The sequence below is a fragment of the Cupressus sempervirens genome, chromosome 7 (assembly GCF_028749045.1).
Source record: "Cupressus sempervirens isolate cs-2001-9-10 chromosome 7, ASM2874904v1, whole genome shotgun sequence".
NCBI classification, from domain to species: Eukaryota; Viridiplantae; Streptophyta; class Pinopsida; order Cupressales; family Cupressaceae; genus Cupressus; species Cupressus sempervirens.
In genome coordinates, this window is record NC_143124.1 from 87,823,215 (window position 1) to 87,839,896 (window position 16,682).

Below are 16,682 nucleotides of genomic sequence, written 5' to 3' on the forward strand. Positions count from 1 at the left end.
TTTCTCAATGCATGAATGTCTTGACCCATTGGAATAGCTTGATGATTTCATAAGTTCTTCAAATTACTTCATTGCCTCTATTTGTTTTTTGAATATCCATGGATTCTTTCTTAGTTTTCATTTTATTCTTCAATATGTTCTTCTATGATTTGAGATTTGCAATTTCCACATCCTTATGATTTAATTCATGATTTGCAAGCATTAATTGACTCATCATGTCCAATTGAGTATTTCTGATCTTTTGCACATCTTATATCCTTTCTTCAAGTCTAATAGTCATGAACTTTTTGTCTTCTTCAACCATAGTCCAGACTTCTTCAACTTTCTTCTTTTGTTCAATCACTTCACATATTTTGATTGATTGGATTTCATGTTCTCTTTTCAGTCCTCTTATTTCTTCATTTAGTAGTTTATTCTTGTCAAGTAGATCTGAAGATGCTTTGTCACTAGGATTGATTGATTCAAACAGTGCTTCAATTTCAATTTCTTGATAAGAAAATTATTTTATCTAGACGAAAATTTCCTTTCTCATTTTTAGCAAATCCTTTAGATCTTGTCTTTCCTTCTCAAGTTTATGCAATATGAGTCGACTGTCAATAGCCTAGTTGCCAATAACCTTTTCTAGTTTGAATGACTCTGTCTCCAAGATCTAATCTCCAACATATTAAGCTTCTCTTAGATAACTAAGCTCTGATATGAATTTTTGACTAATGGATGTATAAATAGGATAAACTAGATACTAAGAGAGAGAGAGAGAGGGGGGGGGGGGTGAATCAACATCTTAAACACTTAAAACTTTTCAGCAATTCAATCACATCTATAAATAAACTTGTGCATGTAAAAACTTGTATGTAAACCTATTATCAAACATAAATCTAATCAATCACATGCATGAAAATAAACACAGAACACAATATTTGTTACCCAAAAACCCTCCAAGATGAAGGTAAATCTTAGGTGGGGATCACAGCCACAAATCTTCTCTATTGCAGTAATAAAGTTAACTAGGTAAGATTACAATGTTTGATCATAAGATACAATCTATCTTGTGAGGAGTTTGTCTTGTTAAAGGCTAAAGCCTACTAAGTCTCACCCTATTAGAGGATTTAACACATACAAAAAAGTAAGGACTCTATTAGGAGATTACAAAGATCAATTAAGACTACTCTATTAAGAGATTTACCCTGACTCAAGTTGATTAAAATTGTTCCAGTATTTGACTCTTAGTTTGCTCTGTAAGTTGATTCTGAGTTTTCTCCTTGCTAAATGATCCACTCCTCTAATCTGATATTACTTGTCTTTCCCTTTCACTTCATTGTTATTGCTAGGTCACTTGCTCTATTAGATGATAATAGAACCCTTCACTAACTTTTGATCTCCATCCTTCACTTTACTCCTTTTGTGCATGTATACACTTCTCCATTCTTTCTCTCTATTAAAAAAATGATCTAATTATTATAACTTGAAAGTTATTGAATTTATTTCTATAGATGTATTGAGTTAATATCTCTTTTGTAATAATATTGAATAACCTATGTCTTCCTTCAAAAGAGAAAAACTTATTATTATATATAACATATACTAAATGGTTGTGACCTCGCATAAAGCAACAAACCTCATGGATACGATGGAATGTTTGACTTGGTAAAGATCAATGAATGTCAAGATATGATGAAGCATTCATAATAAAATGCATAACAAGTACATATGCTAATAAAAAAATTAATACATAGCACAAAACAAGGAAAGAGAACCACAGTCAAACAAATATGACATGTCAAAATTAGACCTCCACTCACATCAATATGAGACTACCATGGTCAATGTGAGAGACGATGGACAAAGTACGTGTCATCATTAATATTCACATATGAATGATAGACGTATATTGGGTTGAATAGAGGTAGAAATATAAAGTTTTATATAAAATGGGAGAATACATAGATATGTTCATTTTTAATATTCATTTGACAAATATTTAAAATAGGTGTAACATATAGATATATCATTTAGAACTATATATGTATGTCTGTGTGTGTGTGACGAATGGATATTATCATTATTTATAATATTTAATGAATAATTTATTAGAAAAATTTAAATATTAATATTTATCTGACCCAAGCTATAAAAACATTAACACTCTCACTCTTGCTTGTGCTTGCAAATATATAGATCTAGGTTAAGATCTTTGATAATTGAAGTGTTTCGTAAAGAGTTTTCTAGATTTTTCCATACTAGCCTCTTCATGTGAATCCTTGTACATAAAACATAGGGATCTATGATCCACGTCATGCAAATCATCTGTAACAACCTATGTAAGTATTAAATGTTCTATAACGACCTCTACAAAATTTAAATGTTCCTTCCAAGTTGGCTGGATAATCATTTTTCTCAAACTCTATTTCATTCCTGACTTTTATGTAAACTTTTCATTTCTTGGTCTTTACTATTTCTTGATGCTTGGCATTGTTATTGCTCAATCTATATTACTCTTATGATGCTTGACATGTATTGTGCTCGGTACACACCATGTGGCTTAACACTTATAGGCTTGATACTGGCTTGGTCGCTAATGAGCTTGGCTCATATAGAAAATTCTCTATGATCATAAACTTACTCAACTCCTATAGAGCTTGGTACATACATATGTGCATGACTTGACAAATATAGAGTAGCTCGGTCATAGTGATGTTTATATGACTTTGCCTTGTAAATGACTAAGTAGTACAATGGTTAGAGATACCAACAATTCTCTAAATTTATCTTAGATCGTGACTCAATGTCTCAATATGTAGTAAGAATCAAGTTGGAGGTCAAACAATATAATAGAAAATTCACCATTATTATTTAGAAATTCTTCTAAGGATAAGGTATGGTAAGTTTTAAGACATGTCAAAATAGTCCTAACATCTTATCAAATTTACTTTGGATCATTATTTAGGTCCCTCAAATTAAGCAAGGATTATATTGCAAACTTGTCATGACAACAAACTTGCCCTATCATTATGAGGAAATTTAGACATTTGAAAGGTACCTTCTTTGGATTATATTGGTCTTCAAAGCTTATTTTATTTGTATAAGAATGATGGCTCATGATTTCTCAGCAAATAGTCCTTATAGTGATTGGGTGAATTGACAAATTATGAGCATTTTGTGAAAAAAATTGCCGCTATACTTTGTATTTTTAAACCTTGGTTTAGACACAAATTTGTGTTTTAGACTTTGTATGACATTAAAATCAGCTCCAAAACACTGTGAAAATGTTTGCAATAGGTTTGATATTAGTTTATAGTCAAATAAAAAATCCATATTTAGAGAAACATAAGTTTTGGAAGTCATCCTCAAATATTTGTTAATAACTTACTCATCTTAGTCCTCTAGTTTCTGAACATAATTGCAAATGATGATTTTTTGACCAAGTAATGCTCATAAAACAAGATTGGGTGAGTTTAGAGACTTACTTATTTAATATTTCATTTTCAAGAAATGTCATCCCTAATTTATGAACCCTCAAATTTTATTTTGAAAATGGATATTTTTAGCCTCTCTTTAAATTTGGATTGGTCTTGGAAAACTCTATTGGAAGGATTTAATAGGAAACAAGATACTGAAAGGTAGTGAATTAGGAACTTCAAACTTTTACTTGCAAAACATATTACTAATTTCATATCTAATTCATCTCATATGTTAGATCTAACATCAAACTATAATGCTGAAATGAAATCAAAATATAACATCCATGAAAATCTTAGCACATAACACAAATGATTTGGTAACCCAGAAACACTTCAATTTGAAGGTAAAACTAGGGTAAGGATGGAACCCACAAATCTTTACTGTTGCAACAATAAAGTTAATCTGATAGGCTTTCAATGTTTATCATAATATATTATCAACCTAGTGAAGAGTCTGCCCTATTAAAAGCTTTAAGATTATTAGTTCTTACATTGTTAAAGGATTTTACACTCACAATTAAGTAAGGACTTTATAGATCTGTTAGGATCACTCGGTTAAGAGATTTGACCCGACTCAATCTATTAAAATAGATTTAATACCTGACTCTCTATTTTCTCTAAAAACTAATCTTGGATCTAATATCTATGTTCTATCCTTCATTGTTTACGTCATTATGTCTCGTCTCCTTTTAGACTTAGCCTTCCTTACTCTATTTTGTCCTTATTTTCTCCTTCACTTGCTATTTCATATATTCATTTGCACACAAATTGTTGTGATGTGGAGCCTAATCAGACTCAGAGGTTTATTCGATGCAGTTTCCCCCCAAATTATTTCTATGGGGGTTTGGAGGTAGTGCCCAAGACAAAAATGACCTTACATTGTAAAAGGCATCGGCTACTATTTGTATATTATTCTAACCATAATTTCGTAAGCAACGAAAAGCTTGTATAAATGGGCTTAGGGTTAAGGATTTTCATAATGTGTGATGTGAAAATTGGTTCTAGTTTTAGTATTGAGCCATAAGGGATTATAGATTGTAATCAAGTTGTAATCATTGGGTCATAATAATAATGGACTTTTTGTTGGTGGATTTAGCCTAGGGATTAGGTGAACCAGGTTTAAATATTGGTGTCTTGCATTCTCTCTTATGTGATCTTATTATTTTCTAATATTGGTTATATTTGCATGTAACTATTATTTATGTTTGAGGTTATTCCTAACAAGTGGTATCAGAGAAGATTTAAAGCTAGGTTAGTGGTAAAAGGATTTTTCACTGAGAAAAGGGCATTGATTTTGATGAGATAATCTCTCTTGTTGTTAAAATGACTTCTATTTGCACTATTTTAAGTATCATGGCTACTAAAGATTTACATTTGGACCAACTTGATGTTAAAATAGTCTTCCTTCATGGTGATTTAGATAAAGAGATTTATATGGCACAGCCACAAAGATTTGAGGTCAAAGGTAAGGATAACTTAGTGTGCAGATTGAAGAAAAGTTTATATGGCATGAAGCAAACACCTTAGAAATGGTATCTGAAATTTGACAAGCTTAAGCATAAGCATGGATATAGTAGGTATCATTCAAATCATTATGTTTATTTTAAGAGGTTGGATGATGATGACTATATTATTTTATGTTTATATGTTGATGATATGCTTGTAGCTGGGTCTAGCATGGATCACATTAAGGGGCTAACATGCCAGTTAGCACATGCATTTGCTATGAAGGATTTGGAGGCAGAAAAAACAATCCTTGGTATGAAGATTTATAGATATCGGAAGAACAAGAAATTGACATTATCTTAGGCTGAGTATATTGTGAAGGTGTTGCAATGTTTCTCTATGGAGGATGCTAAAGCTATTAGCACACCTTTACCTAGTCATTTGAAGTTGACTAAGGAGATGTGTTCCAAGATACAAGAAGAGGAGGACAAGATGCCTAAGGTGTCTTATGCTTCAGTTGTATGAAGCTTGATGTATGCTATGGTATGTACAATGCCAGATATTGCACATGCAGTGGGATTCATTAGTAGTTGTATGAGTCATATAGGAATTGACCATTGGAATGTAGCTAAATGGATTCTCAAATATTTGAGAGGAACATCTAATAAGTGTTTACATTTTGGGGGTTCTACTACTGATTTATAGGGATATGTTGACTTAGATTTGGTAGGGGATATTGATACCACACAGAGTACTATAGGTTATGTATTTATTGTTGGTGGGGCAGCAGTGAGTTGGGTTTCTAGGTTATAGAATGTTAATGTTTGACATATATATGCACTCAATCTCAATTGGGATGCTTGGTAACCTTTAAATTACTTGGCACGTAAAGAAAAATAAACAAGGACTGATGTACTCAACCTTTACTAGATGAAATAGTCACAATGATGACCAATCAACCTTGCCTACTAAATGACTAAGTGCTTGGATAATAATAGGTAACTTGAGCTTAGAGATCGACAAACTCAAGAATAACTCCCCTTTAATTTGGCATCCTCCTTGGAAAGGTTTGGACACTTATGAATTTCTCACAATTACGAAAGAAAAATTGTACCTCCTTGGTGTACTTCAAACTTTGGTCTCCAAATACCTCATTTGTAGCCCATATTTTAGTCTTGGATCAATCATAAAACCTAGAAATTCCTCCTTATGCCCCCACCATGGATCTTGGATGGACATAGATACTTTCAAAATTACCCTTTCTTCTTTTTGATTTGACTACATAGCCAATCCTTTTTTTTACATGGTTGTAGCCTCTCTTTTAAAGGGATTTTGGCTTCTTTTTTTAACCCACACAAGCAATGCAAGAAAAAAAATTGTTCTTGGCTTGTAGAACTTTATTATATTATTTTCCTTTTATTTATTTATTTTATTTCACTTCACCAAAGGTAAAATTGACTAGCTTATGGACTCCATATTCCTTCAAATTTTCCTTGTCCCCATTTAAATAATCTTTCTTGTCCATAGAAGGGAAATTTTACCCTCATAGGGCCTAATATAACCTAAAACCTAACATTTTCACATAACAAAAAATGATCCTGAAAAGCAAAAAAAATTACCCAAGTATAGACATTCTTAACACTAATAAAAACTTTGCAAACTAGCTCTCAAAGGGAAATTTGAGCTTAGTATGGATAATTCGTGAACTTAGAAATAATTCACTCCCCATACTTCTTCTTTAGGGGAAAAAATACCACATGTATGGACATTTTTTACACTTTAAAAAAAAATAACACTCTGTATTCCCTCCAAGGAAAAATCACCTTAGTTTGGACAATTTACAGACTTTAAAAACCAAATTTGGAATCCATACTTCCCACCCAGGGAAAAAATTCACATTAGTCTAGACACTTTGCAAACTTAGGAAACCAAATTTGGAATCCATACTTCCGACTTAGTTAAAATCAGATCTCCTCAAAATTTTCCTTAGGGTAGAAATCACCCATCTCCAAGGAAGAAATTGTTGCTCAAAAATGGAAAATCAAACTTCCAAAAATTGCCTAGCAAGAGGAAAAATCTCTCAACCAAGCAAGAGGAGTGGAAACGAATGAGAAAATAAGAGGGGGAATCCCCTTCTTATATCCTCTTGTTGACCTCCATAGTGGGCCGACCTACTTGGAGGGAAACAAAAGCTTAAGTTAGACCCTCCAAAATGGCCTAGTTTTAAATAAAACATGAAAATAACTAAACCCCATAGAGAAATTGACCCTTTTTAATTCCCAATTTGACCTAGAATTGCAATACAGAAATAAGGTAAGCCTAGGAGATGTCAAAATTTTCATTTAATAACATTTTGGCAATTAAAATATCATTAAAATTGAATCTAGCAAGTCAAAAATCAATTTTCAATTCCAAATTACCAATTTCCTTTAATATTTCTAAAATCCTCTAGGAAAAATTTCAACCAAATTAATAAGATTTTGCAATTTAATCCAATTTCAATTTTGCAATATACTTTCATTTTTTTAACAAAATAAATCATTTTCCTAGCAATTGAAATTCAAACACTAAATTCAATTTCACCATCAAAAAAAAAATTCACCGAAAAAGTTTAAGATTTTCCAAAAAAACTAAGTCCACAAATTCATTTTGAAAATGCTCAAACTTATACAATTATATCAAATTTTCAAAAGTCCATCTAAGTCCAAAATTTGCAAATTTGTCTTACTAGATATTATTTTAACCATCAAAAAAATGTTGTTGTTGAATTTTGTATGGCCTAAGGACAAAATTACATGCTCTAGAAAATCAAGTTTAGCACCAAGTGAAAATAAATTTAATCCCTCCTATAGACCAAGATGTCCTAAGTGTAAAATTTCCAATTTGAAACCTCTGGACAACTCTGAAAATTCACTAAGGCAAACAAAGGCTTACAACACCCACAAAAATTGCCAAGACTTGCCCAAAAATGGGGGGGGGGGGGGGGGGGGGGGGGGAGAGTGGGGGGGGCGGGGGGCGGCAGAGGGGGGATGTTGTGGGAAAAGTTATGGGGTGATGGTGTGAAAACCTCACAGCAATACTTGATATCAGCAAGCTAATGAGAAGGTGAATGTGGAGCGAAAGACATATATCATTTACATGGAGCAAATGAAGAGAAAAGTTTATGAAGATTATTTTGCAAATTATGTAAGGTGATTCTAAGGGGTTATGATAGATATGTTAGTGAAATACATGACCATTCAAATGATTGTATCTATTTCAAAGAGTTGCATCCATTCATAGAATTATATCTTAAGGCAGATCATCTAAGTGGATATAAGTTACAAATAAGATAAATAATATAATAATGTATAAAGAAAAGACTAGATGATTGAAAAGAAGTAGATATAAGACATATGTGTATCATGATGCTTAAATGGTGTTGAATAAGAAGATATAAAAGGGTGTACTAAGAAAAAGGTATGAATTGGTGTGCTATCTAGTAAGAGTTTTCTTTTTTGGAAATAGGCTTCTCCCATCATGACATCATTGAAGATATAAAAGGTATTTGAGAAGTGAACAAATAGGTCTTAACAAAAGAAATTAGCATACCAAATGCACCAGAAAATAAAAACAAAATTATACAAGAGTGTGCAAAAATCAAGGATAGTGGAGAGAATGTTCAAGAGATTTCTAGATAGAATTGAGAAGAATTCTGAGGCAAAATAATTTATGATAGGCTTGTGAAGAAAAGTACATAAAAATTTAAAGAAGTTTATTTAGAAAAGATCTAAGAGTAGATTATGACTATGAGATATATATGACATATATCTAAAAGTGATCAATTGTCCATTTTTTGAAGAAGCAACATTCAAAAGGTGGAATCATGTGTTGGAAGTTGATGCCTCCTAAAGGAGACACTGGTGTTTCTCTAGTAGGTTGGTGCCTTCAAATTCAAAAGTGGACATTGGTGCTCACAAATATAATGGGGCATTGGTTTCTACGAATCTTTGCTATGGGAATTGGAATCTCTTGTAGGTTACAACTACGAAGTCGTAAGAATGATTCTTTTAAAAGCACACGGTGCTGTGATTTTCTCCCCTAAGGGCTTCCATGCAAATCATTTTTTTAACTTATGTAATTGTTGTAGCTTATGTTGCTACTATGAAAATAATATGCTTATGATATTAAGGTTGAAAAAGTAGAAGTGTGTTGTTACACTAAATCATCCTCACCACCCCCCCGCAAGTGCCCTCCTAAATCCCCACACCCTATTCATCACTTTCTTCCCCAAAATTATTACTTGAAAGCAATGATAAATTAAGGAGCTTGATTTGTATTATGTCAACATCATGAATCAAATTAGCTTTTCTACACCTATCACCTTGAATCTACTTCAAGAAAATAAAGTCATCAATGCATCAATACCATTAAGTCACAAACAGGAATCATGCCACACTACTCAAACATCTAAAAAGTAGGGAAAAATGAATGCAAGAACTTGTTCATTAAACATTTACAAATCATCAAGGAGTGACCAATTACATACAACTTCAGTCCCTTAGGATAGTTGAGCATTATGATTGATGACACCTTTTTTTTCCAATTAGTTTGATGATCGAAAAAGGTAGAAATGTGAAAACTAGGTAAAATGATACAAAATTGACAATAATCAGCATAACAAAAAGTACATATACAATTGTGAATTAGAATATGAGCTTAAATATGGAAATTGGATACAGAAAGGAAACTATTGCAGAAATTTGAGCTCAAAAATTCTGATCAATAGAGTTGGGTTTCCAAGAACTAGGAGCATCTGGTCAGCTAAAAACAGTGGATTATAGATCAATATACTTCATATATCCTCCCATAATTTTACCAAAAAGGCATCAATCAAAGGAGATAGGCATCTTAGACCTAGGATTTTCACTTAAATTTTGAAATTGTATCTCAATCTACACTTTGTGAATTTAAAACTCTTTAGATCTATGACCTACACACATAAACAAGGTAGAAAATGGATGTCTTGTATAGGGGCTTGTCTAGTTAAACCTCAAGAAGGTATTAATTTCCACCACAAAAATTATTGATTAGAAAAGTGAGCTTACCCGTAGAGGGCAGAGGTTAAATCTAAAATGAAAGCTAGAATTGATAAGCTGAATTGACAAGATTATACTTTCAGATTGAAAAAGGTGATGCTACAATGTTCTTAAGGTAAGTCCTAATTTGAGCATTATAAAAATAACATGGATAACATGGATATACCATAACATAATCATGAAATCAATTTTGAAGATATTTGTAATAATGCTAATTTAATTGATTGAATGAATTTATTACAAAGGAAATGAAGGCTCCTTAAATGAGAAAATGTAAAGATGGTGTTTGCAAAAGAAACAATCATTCACTAAGAACTAAAATATAAATATACTAAACTATCTAGATGCCTAGATACGTTGACTGACTAGATACATCTGAATATATGTTAAGTGACTAGAATGACCATGATGAGGTAAATAATAGTATATTATTCTAATTCACTCCCCTAGGGGTAAATTTATTAACTAGCCAACCTTTATAAGACTGAATTTGCAGGTCAGTTGAACATGAATGCATAGAAGGTTGTCCCCTTCTCATTAGAACACTCGACGACATGAGTCTATTGTTGAGACCATCCCTAGTGCTACAAAATTTTTGGATACGACCATGTTGACCATGATGTTGAGTAACAAAGCTACACCTACTTTATCCAGAGACACTGAGATCAACTTCAAAAAGCTTCATAATGCTAGAAATCAAAAATTTTACTATAAAATCATCAAAAAGAAACAACATACACAATTTTGTAAAAAAATCATTAAAAGCATTTGTAGAAAAACAATGTTTTCCCTAAAAATCTGAGGTGCAACTAAAAACACTCTACAAGAAACCATGATTTTATTTTTAAAATGTGAATATTTTGTCGAAGCCAAAAAAGCTAGAATTCTATGAGAAAATGGCCAAAACAATTTATTTTGAGGAAAATGGAAAAAAAATCCTATGTGAGCAAGTCCCAAAAAAATAGCAAACTCATAGAAAAGAGAAACATGAATCTTTTTTGGAAAAGAAGAAGAAAAAACTCTAATATAGAACATCACAATGTTTGAGAAAAAATGAGGTATAACCTAGAAAAAAATACAAAGTCTACATTTGTTTTTTTTAGGAAAAAATTTAATAAACCCATCGCGGGTTCTTGTAGAAAAAATTTAGAAAACTCATCATGATTTTGTGGAAAAATATTAAAAACCTGTCATGATGTTTTTGTCAAAAATTTCAAAAAAATCATCATTATCTTTTAATGGGGAAAAAATAAAAAACCATCATAATTTTTTGTGAAAAAAATCAAAAAACCAAAAATAGAAGACAATGAATTTTAGGACAAAACTATGCAAAACCCTGTAAGATTTTTCTTTTGGAAAAAACAACTCTCATGCCTTTTTTTTGTGGGAAGAAAATGCAAACCCTCCATGCATTATTATTTGTGGAAAAAAATTAGAAAACCCTCCCTCATGAGAAAACCCAAAAACTCTCTAATGTAGCCAAAAGAATTCCAAATAACAAGTTCTAAGATAGAAAACTCTCACATTTAATAGAAAAATCTTTGAAATAATTTACAATTTTAAATACCCTCAAATTTGTAACGTTAAATTTTTATTAGAAAATTAGAAAAATAACTTCTTAAAAATTATAATTTTTTTTTAATGATTCTACATCACTTTTCATTGGAAATTGTAAAAACTTCTAGAATTTAGTTCTAGTTATGAAACAACAACAAAAAAAAACCCTAGGTGCTGATACCATGAGCACGTAACTGATTGAATGCAAACATTAGAATGGAGATGAAGGCTCCTTAAATAAGAAGCTAGAAAGACAATGTTTCAAAACAATCATTAACTAATTGAAATAGAAATTGTTAATATTTTATAGCTTCATTGGATAAGACTTAAAGTATAAATATAATGAACAACTTCATGATTAAATATTATAGATATGTACATCTGCAGATATAATATAACATATATGAATCAATAAAAGCGAAAAATCTTCTAAGAGTGGGTGTTCTCTCCATTTTTGAATTAGCTGGTTCACAGGAAGGTGAGAAACTAGTTGGGGATAATTTAGTAGGTGGTACAGATCCTGGAGGAATTGCAAGGGGATCCAAGAAGAAAGAATAATGGGACAGAATGTAGTTTTTTGGCTGATGTAGACAATGGAAAGTTTATGTGTGAATTAGATGCAAGTTGTGGGGTCCAAGATCCTCCTTTGCATTCCCCTTCTACATTTCGTGTGCCAGGACAAGTTTTCAAGAAGGAGAAAATCCCTTTGGTTAATGTTGAGACCAATATGGAAAAGATCTTAGAAGGGCCAAAGGTAGGGTTTTCAAAGCAAAGGTCTTGGTCTTCCCTTTTTGGCAAGAAACCTAATGGTAAATCATCTTTTCCACTAGTGACTGCTAAATCTTGTTGGGAGAAAGGTGAGTTTCAAATCTTTATCCCAGATCCTTTAGTTGATTTCTCTACGTCCTCCATGGATTTCACCCTAGCGGGTAAATTTTCAAGGGCAAGACCAGATTTGGATTCACTAAGGAAAATGGTTTAACGGAAATGGGTTATTTGAGGAGATGTGGATATTTCCCCCATGTTGAATGGTTTTTTCTCATTTATTTTTAACTGTAAGGAAGATATGAATCTAATTCTTTGTGAAGGCCCATGGTCGTTTGGAAAAAGTTCTCTCACTATTAAAAAATGGGAGCCAAATATGGATTTATTAGACACTTTTTTCTTAAGTACCCCGATTTGGGCCAGATTCCCTAGCCTCCCTTTAGAATTTTGGCATGACGACATTTTTAAAAGTATTGCCAGTTCATTTGGCAAACTAGTGGCTCTGGATAATGCTATGACTGCTAGAACCAAACTTCATAGTGCTAGACTTTATGTTAAGGTGCCAGATTTGAATCATCTTCCAAAAAAGGTGGAATTAATTTCTAAGCTTGGGAAAAAAAACACAGGAAATTATTTTGAAGATCTTCCAAATTCATGCTATGCATGTAAAAAATAGGGACATTTTGTTAAAAATTGTCCCAACAAAAGTAAAAATCATCCAAGCACTGGAAAGAAAATGAAGCTGGCCAAAGTTTAGCTGAAGAAAGTGTGGAAACCCAAAGTTACTCATCTAAAAGAGCAGAAGGAGACCATGGATTCAAAAGCTCAACATGCAAAAGGGAAAAAATATTTTGAGAAAATTCGTGAGGAAAGGAATGATTCTGTACCTGAGTTCGAGAAAGAGAATATTGAAAAAGAAGACAATGGATCTAAGTTTGAATCTGTGATGCCTAAACATAGTATAGATGACTTGGCAGATTTAATGAAACAAATTGTTATTTATCAAAAGATGGAAGATCGATGGGGACATCTAGATGAGAAGAACTTTCTTGAGGAAGGGTAAATCCTGGTTGAATTTGGAGTTATATTAGAGGAGAGAGATTTGCATAGTACCTTGTCCAGGGAGATCCAGGCTTTTGTCCCTTTGGGCTCTTAGGATGATATTTCTCCTTTTAGGAATGATCCTCGAGATCTAGAATTTTTAAAGGAGGATGGAGAAGACTCAAAGCATAAACCAAATCAAAGGAAAAAGGCTGAAAAAAAGAGCAATACAACTTCTAAGGGGGTAGAGACTAGAAGCAGTAAAATAGAACAACAAGTCAAGGTAAAACCACATGCTCCTACCCTGGAAAGATCTGGAAGAAGAGTGGATCAAAAAAACAAGGTGAAACTAGATGTTGGTACCCCAGAGAAACCTAGAAGAAGAACCTCCAAGAAAACTAGAGAATTAGAGAGTATGTAGAATATTGCTAATGGAAGACAAGTAACTATTCTAGATTTTACCTCTAAAATAACTTGGAATATTAGGGGGTCGAATAGATTTCATAAACTTGATGTTGTTAGGAATTTTGTTAGAGAGTAGAAGAGAGATTTTCTTTTGTTGAAAGAAAAAAAGATGGATAAAGAGAAAGTTGAACAGATTAAATCTTTTTAAAATTATTCAATAAATGCTAGTAGTTCAGAAGGTGCTTCAGGGGGAACTTTGATGTTATTGACGAATAATTGTTACTCAAGAACAATTTTGATTGCTAGTAAATATCTAATGGTTGCCAAAATTACTAGCACTGATCATAAGGAGGGTTGGTATATTGTTAATATATATGCTCCCAACAATAAGAACCTAAGGAAAAAGGTTTGGGATTCTATCTCCAATATTAAAAGTAAGGATTATTTTGGTCAATGGATTATAATGTGAGATTTTAATTTTCCTCTCTACAACCATGAAAAAAAGGGAGGAAATGAAACCCAATTGGAAGGGAGGCTAGATCTTATCGAGTTTATAAATAATGAGGGTTTAATGGATATGGATCTCTATGGAATCCAGTTTACTTGGAGCAATAAGAGAGTCAGTAATGAATGTATCTAGGTGAGGCTAGACCATGCTCTTATTTCTCCTGACTGGACAAAAGATTTTATTTGTAATCTGGAAGCCTATCAAAAAATTGGTTCAGATCATTTTCCTCTCATCTTCACTACTACAAAGATAAATTCATAGAAGAACTTTCCTTATAGATTCGAAAAGATATGGATGCAGCATCCATAGTTTGAAAGAAAAATCGTTGAATGGTGAAGTATAGAAATAGAAGGTACTACTCTCTATAGAGTAGCTTCTAAGCTAAAAAATGTTAAAAAAGAAGTTAAAATTTGGAACAAAAACTATTTTGGCAATATTTTTGAGAACAAAACTACTATCAAGGAGGATATTAAAAAAACTCAGGATCAAATTCAGAAAAAAGGATATACTCCTGACCTTATTATAGAAGAAAATGAAAAGTTGGCACAAGATCATGACATCATTACTAAAGGAGAAATCTAGTGGAGACAAAGATCAAGATTGATATGGTTTAGTGAAGGAGACAAAATTACCAAATTTTTTCATCTCTCTACTCTTAAACACAAAGCCAAAACCCACATATCACATCTAAAAAAGGGAGCTATGAAGATTGTTGACGATAAAGACATCTTGGAAGAAATGGTTGCCCTTTTCTCCTCTTTACTGACTACTGATCCCAATAATAACTTGGATAATCAAGATGTTTTTCTTAGAGTGATTCTTCCATTGGTTTCAAAGGAATAGAACAAATTGTTAAGCTCAATTCCCAAGGATGAAGAAATTTTCAAAGCTATTTGTTATCTAGGTAGAGATAAAGCACCTAGTCCAAATGGTTTCCCATGTTTTTCTTTTAGAAACTATGGAAACTAGTTGGAAAATATGTTTGTGATGTTGTGAAGGAATTTTATGGAGCAGAACAAATGCTAAAGGAAATCAACTCCACTTTCCTATGCCTGATTCTGAAGAAAATTGGAGTTGATTCTCTAGATCAAATTAGACCGATCAACCTTTGTAATTATTTCTATAAAATTATCTCCAAAGTCCTTACTTCCAAATTACTTCTAGTGATTCCTTCAATTATTTATGATCAACAAAATCGCTTCATCCCTAGTAGACAAATTCTTAATTATGTTATCTCTGCTCAAGAGAATATTCATTCCTTGTCCTATTCTAATAGTTAGGGGTTCATTATCAAAGTGGATAGTGCTAAGGCCTATGATAGAGTTGAATAGGCATTCCTTTCTAAAAATTTATATGCTTTTGGTTTTGACCACAAGGTTGGTGTTATTTATCAGTTGATTTCAAACTCTTCTATAGTTGGTTCGGTCAATGGAAATTCTTTGAATTTTTGTTATCCTTCCTGAGGTCTGAGACAAGGAGATCCTTTATCCCCCATTCTTTTTGTAATTATGGTTGATTCCCTGGGGAGATACATAGGTGATTTGGTCCAAAGAGGAGTTATTAAAGGTTTGCAACCTTCTTCCCAACCTCTCATTTGTTCTCATGGTTAGTTTTTTTATTATACCATCTTTATGGGTAAATCTGAAGTCAAGGAAGCCAAAAACCTGAAGCAAGCTCTAAATTTATATTCTTCATCCTTAGGTCAATTGGTTAATTGGAAAAAAAGTGTAGTGTTTTTTATCAACACCTCTATACCTAGACAAAATAAAATTGCTAATATCCTTAGATGTTCTATAGGATCTTTCCCTTCAACTTATTTGGGTCTACCTTTAGGCTTCAAGGTCCCTGATTCCTTCTAGAAAGATCTCATAAATAAATTCAATAAGAAGTTGGCAGGCTAGAAAGGTAATCTTTTAAATTAAGTAGGTAAATTAACTGTCCTCAAAGCATGTCTTCAAAGCATACCTACCTATGCTTTGAGCCCTTTTAGAATTCCAATGAAATTTGTAGAGTCTATTGATAAAATTCAAAGGACTTTTTTATGGACTGATACTAAGGAAAAAAAGAGAATGCCTTTAATTTCTTGGGACCAAGTCTGCAAGCCTATCAAAGAAGGTGGTTTGGGAATCAGGAAAATAAGAAATATGAATAAAGCTCTATTGACCAAACAAGGATGGAGAACTTATCATGATGACAAACAATTGAGTACTATATTGAAACATAAGTACCTTTTCAATGTTAATTCTTTAACTAATTTTCTTTCTTCTCTTGATGTTCTTTATCCTTCTGCAATATGGGAAACCGTTTAGGGGACAAAGAATACTCTTGGAAAAGGTTGTTCTTGGAAAATTGGAAATCAGCAAAAGGTGAGATTTTGGGAAGATGTTTGGTGAATGGATCATCCTCTTCTCGAAGATTTTCAAG

General features: G+C 32.4%; 1 pseudogene; it reads right to left on the bottom strand.

Annotated features, from left to right (window-relative positions):
* The window catches only part of LOC149545627 (putative pre-mRNA-splicing factor ATP-dependent RNA helicase DEAH3), a 32,041-nt pseudogene extending 19,275 nt beyond the window's left edge, over window positions 1–12,766 (bottom strand).
* Window positions 12,767–16,682: the final 3,916 nt, after the last annotated feature.